Genomic DNA, 5957 nt, shown 5'->3' on the forward strand with positions numbered 1-5957 from the left:
GCCCTAATGTGGGATCCGAACTGGGGCCCTGCTGCGCAGAGCTGGCGTCCCAGGCCAATTCTTAACCAACGCGCCACTCGGCCGGCCCCTGGGGGTGATGATCTTAAAGGGTTGCATGAGTAAGCTGGGCGATCATGTGTGTGTCTACCCTATGTAGGGAGTCAGTTTCCTTATTTGTGAAATGGGCTCTGGGGAGGCATTGAACTAGATCAAGCTAGGTTGTCACCAAACTCTACTACTTTTGAAGCTGGGCCTTGGTGTTTGTCAATTACTACAATGGAAAAAATATGGTCCTTTCCAAGCTAGGAGATACAATGAAGCAAATGAAGAGATTTCTCAATTTTAAGTTTTTTTTAAAAAAAATTTATTTTTTTCTTAAGCTGTTAACATCTTTAGCAGATGACAACATGAGGGCTCAAAGCACAAATAAATATTGACAGGGAAAGTGGGAGGAGACCATTGTTTGTGTTTTAGTGGGTGTGTGGGGGTTGTTGGTGGTTTTCTGTTGCTGACACGTCAGACAGCCTCAGCAAGGTCATTGGTTCTAACTGTGTGTCATAGTTTCTTCTTTTCCTGCTGCATCTAATAACATTCATTGAATGCTTAACATAACTATGTTTTACACGTGTTATCTCATTTGATCTTTGAGGTGGGCGGTAGTATCCTCATGTTACAGAAGAGGAAACTGATGCTCGGAGGGAGATTAAGTAACACTTGCGAGGTCACTTGGCTAAGGTAGTGACTGCAGTATCTTGCTTCCTTATTTTGGTAAAAGACCCTTGACCATAGGGCTGGGTACATGACCCACACTGGCCAATCATAGCACCCTGATTCCCTGGAAATGGATTGGTCCACGGCTCAGTAGATGAACCAAGCAGAGCCAATCAAGGCTCTTCCTGGGAAAGATGGACACTGTGTTCAAAAACTGGAACATGTTCTCCATTATGTAGAGAGATCCTGGTACAGTAAAAGTGAAGCCAACATAAAAGACAGACAAATAATGATGGGAGAAGGATGGATGGATGATGGATGGATGAATAGTTGGATGTGAAGGTGGAAGAATGGATGGGAGGATGGATGGATGGATGGATGGATGGAAAGATGGAAGAATGGATGGGAGGATGGATGGATGGATGGATGGATGGATGAATGGATGGATGGATGAATGGATGGATGGAAAAATGGAAGAATGGATGGGAGGATGAATGGATGGATGGATGGATGGATGGATGAATGGATGGATGGATGGTTGGATGGATGGATGGAAAGATGGAAGAATGAATGGTGCTGAGTTCCCCATTCTAGCCCCCAAGGCTATGGTTTATTAATCCTGCAAGTTATCAAAGTGACCTTACCAGTTACGTAACACAACACATCCCCTTTTTTACTTCAGGGAGCTTACATTGAACTTCTTATAGCTAAAAGAACTAGAACATGGTGGAATCAAGATTCACACTTAGAAAAAACATCTTAACTTCTCTGCTCTAACCATTTCCTATTATTACACACTGGTCTCTTAAAATGTCTCTCTTTAAACGACTTCCTCGTGAGCAACACCCTATAATTTTAAAAATCTCTGCTCACTCTCCTGACTCACCTTTCTTTCTGAAGTTGCCCTCAGTCTTTTTCTGAGATTTGCAAAGCTCCCTGGGTTTGTCAGAACACATTAGAACATATCTCTCACGTTGGGTGTTTCTGGGAAGGTTGTTAATCACTCCATTTTATGTTGATTGCTGTTAGCACCGGTTTCACCAAGTGACATTTTCCACCCTCCGCCCACCGTTCTGGCAAATGGCAGAGCCCAGCCTGAGACCCAGTCTTCCTGACACCCAAGCCTGAGTGTGTTGGGAGTGGGCAGTGGCCCAGGCCTCTGTACACTGACTCTCTGTAAGGAGTTGTAGGTTGTGGAAGCAAGTCCCTAAACCTGAGGTCCAGTAGTGTAGGGAATGGCCCAGAGAAGTGGTTGTGCTCCTGTGAGTCTCCTTTTTTGAGGACACAAATGGTGGTGGGGGTGGCTGGATGTTGAGGGCACAAGGAATGGTTTGTTCCTGACCAAATCCCCTGCAGAATGACCCTGGTTAATGGTGTAGATGGCAACGGAAGGGCCAATGAGGAGGGGGCCTGAATGTTGGGGTTTTTGAGAGTGCTGATTTTTCACACCCCCTCCCTTTGAGTTCCGAGAAAATTTCCAAATCTCAGCTGTGGACCAGAGAATGTAATTTGGAACTGAAGCCGGAAAGATCTTTTTATTCCAATCTCGCTGCTTCCCGAACTGATCTTCTCCATCTCATCGCAGAAAGCAGCTGTCCAACTGCACCCTGCCCCTCAGGGGGAGGGCCGGCTGGTTGAGAAAGGGGGAGCTGCAGCTCAGAAGGGGCAGAACCCCATACCTCTTCCTTCAGAGGGGGGAGGGAGTGATGGAGAGAGCAGTGGCATCCCTGTTCCCAACGAAGAGCCCTTCTGAGGAGGCTGGTGTTAAATTGCCGCCTACCTAAAATGCTGCCTTTGGCAAGATGGAAGCTTCTGGTGCCCCCTGAGAGAGCTGGGTCCATAGGATATAGTAAGTCAGCTTTTAGAAGGCTCAGGGGCGGGGGTAGAGGATTTAGGGCCTGTGTCAGGAAGTGTGGTATTGAAGGGAGGAGAGAGGATGGTGGCCATACTGGATAGCACTGGTGCCCCCATCTGGCCATTGACCAAACACCTGCTTTGTGTCATCTGTGATAGCAGGAATTAATATTCAGTGTCTATGTCCCGGCAGTCCAGTCTAATGGGGAAGACACATAAATAAATAATGACAGTTAAACATAAAAGGTGCTGTTACAGGGCGATGGGCAAGGGGCTACAAAGGTCCATGGGAGCGCCTCACTGTGCGCGCACATGCGCACACCCATGCGTTCTAGTGTGTGGGAGGCTGGGAAGCAGACTCAAGGATGCTGCACAGAGATCTATGAGCTGAATTTAAAAGGTGATTAGGAGATTGACAAGGGGAAAGCCCTGAGGAAGGGCTTTCCAAGAGCATGATTGGCGTAGGCAAAGGTTCAGAGGCATCAGTGGAGTTGCGTGCCTGAGAAGGTGTGCCATGCTCGGCAGGTAGCCTTCTCTGGAAAGTTATGGGGGTTCACTCAGTGTTTTCACCTGGGGAATGACGTGCTCAGATTTGAATTTTAAGGAGCTCACCCTGGTGGCAGAGCTGAGAAGGGGCCAAGGGTGGGTAGAGGTGGGAGGAGAGTCCAGGTGTGTTTGCAGGAGTCCGGGGGCAAAGTGACGCTGTGGAATCGCAGGCAGTGTGGACAGAGCTGAGTGGTATGCAGACGGCAGGATCCGTAGGTCAGCTGACCCGACACCTGCAGGGCAGTGAGGGGGAAGCAGGAGGTAGCAGGACAGCCACGTTTCTGTCCTGCTGTGGTGTCACTCGTGGCAAAAGGAGGACTGGGGGAGGTGGGAGATCTGAGGAAGGTTTCTTTTAAGCTTATTTTAAATCCAGGCCATAGTGCATTTGGAGGCAAGACGGAAGGGGGTCCTTGAAGATGCCAGACCAGAGCAGATGGAGGGCATGGGCGCCTGGGCACCGGGGCAGGCTGAGAAATGACACTGAGTGGCTGAGTGGGGAGAGGGTGGGCAGGGAGACCAAGGCTGGTCTGAGTAGGAATCGGAAAGTTAGGGCTTTCAGGGGTTCTCGATGATCGGGGCTTGTAAAGGAGGTTCACCTGTGTTTAAGTCATGCCTGCTTAATTGCCTGAACTTGGGCAAACTTCCCTGAGCCTCAGTTGCCTCCTCTGTGAAGTGGGGTAGGATTGTACCAACTTCCTGGGATTGCCGTGTAAAGTAAAGGGGATAATATTGGGTGGTCAGAAAAGTCATGATGCATTTTTGCAACGGAAAGCATAGAGAAAATACGTCATGACTTTCCCGACAACCCAATATATGGCGATCACCTACTACACAGTAGGTGCTCCACACTGTCACATGCACGAACCCATTACACACGGCAAATCCAGAATGATCCGGACCACTGTGAAAACACTCATGTTGATCATGGCATCGGGAGAGTTAAATTATTTAGTGCAATTTGTTATAAGCACATGGTTCACAGTATATTTCTGAGGGCAGAGGGACGCTTCCGGTGAACAAGTCTAAGTTCAGGGGCGTGGTGCAGCCCACCGGAGGTCGCATGGTGCACCGGAGGGAACACAGGACTCACACCTGGGGCCGGAACGGTGGAGGCACTTCTCTTCGCACCTAGCTGCCCCGGGGAAAGGAGGACCCTGACTTCTGCCACCTGGTTCCCTCCTATCCCCCCTTTTAAGGCTTTAAAGTAGCTTCCAGCCATGTGGCTTCCATACATAAGTCCACCTGGGCTGCTCAGCAGGGACTGTCCAGGAAATACCTTATATGTGAGCCAGGTGTGAAGGGTGTGGGTGTGGGAAGGCTTCGTGGGGATAAATCCGCACTGCCTCCTCCTGTGTGAGTCAGGAGCCGGGCATGGCAAGGACTGGCCAATCCGGACACGAACGAGAGAGAGAGAGAGAGAGAGAGAGAGAGAGAGAGAGAGAGAGAGAGAGACACACACACACACACACACACACACACACACACACACACACACACNACTTAGAATAAAACCCAGACTCCTTACGCTGGCCTACAAGCCTCTGCATGACGTGATGCCCGCGGACCTCTCTAATTTCATCTTGTGCTATTTTCTCCCTTACCATCCATGACCCACCCACAACTGTTCGCTTGCTTCTTTCACTCCCCAAGCTCCTTCCTGTCTTTGGGCTGCTGCCTGGAATGCTCATCCTCTGCTCCCTGTGTGGGTAATTCCTCGTCCTTTGGGTCTCAGATGAAAGGTCTCCTCCTCAGCAAGCCCTTTCCTGAGTACCCTACCCAGGTGGTGATTCTCAATCATTGCACCCATTGGTTTTCATGCAAAGCACTTACTACAACTTGGATTTTTATACATTTATTTCCTGTCTTCCCCGCTTGATTATCTGCTCCACCAGGTCAGAGAGTATCTGTTTTATTTGCCAATGTATCCCCAAGGCCGAGTGCAGCGTCAATGCCTAATAAACATTTATGGGGTACCCAAATGAAAAATGAATTGGAGAGCTGTGTCCTGAGAGCCACACTGAAGAGTTTACATGATGAGGTGGTCAGTAGAGAGATCCAGAAGGTTTGTGAACAAGCGAGTGACAGAATGGACAGCTATGATCAGAATGCATGAGGAAGGGAGATGGTGCAGGCCAGGGGGAGGCTGGTCAGGAGGTTGCTGTCCCAGGACAGCTGGGGGTCAGGCGGTGGCTACAGGCGCAGAGAGGAAGGGTCCGGTTAGGTGAGGTTCCCAGGAAAACCCAGCAGCACTTGGTGAGAAAGTGTGGCTGGCAAGGCTGCCTGGCTGGGTCTGGGGTTCTACAGAGCAAGGCAGGGATGATGCCCATATCAGGGCTTGGACGACTGGGGGAGCAGTGAGAGCTTGGGGTTGGGAGGATGGGGCTGGCTGAGTGGATTCAAACCCTTTGATTTTAGGAGTTCTCTTAACTGAGGGGGTGATGATGATGCCGTGAGACAGAAGGCGAGAGAGAAAGGAGACAGAGAAAAGGGTAGAAGATTCGTGATAGGCCCACCCGTATAGGGAGAAGAGGACGAACCAGGGAAGTGGCCACAGAGGGAACTTTGGGTGAAGGGGTAGCTGTCATGATGACTGAGGGGTGGTGCCCTGTAGCCAGGCCAACCTGAGTTCAAATCTCCCTCTACACTGAATTCCTTGAGCTTCTGTTTCCTGATCTATCCATCACAGACCCTGCCCATACTGAAGGGCGGGTGGGAGGATTAAATCACGTAATGCATGTGTAGTACTTAGAACAACGTCTACACAGAGTAAACACTCAGTCAACTTTAGCCTCTTCTCTCTCACCCGTTTCCTGCCCTCTTTCCTTCTTAGAAGATGTTTATTTGGC

The sequence above is a fragment of the Hipposideros armiger genome, unplaced genomic scaffold (genome assembly GCF_001890085.2).
Source record: "Hipposideros armiger isolate ML-2016 unplaced genomic scaffold, ASM189008v1 scaffold_729, whole genome shotgun sequence".
Classification (NCBI taxonomy): Eukaryota; Metazoa; Chordata; class Mammalia; order Chiroptera; family Hipposideridae; genus Hipposideros; species Hipposideros armiger.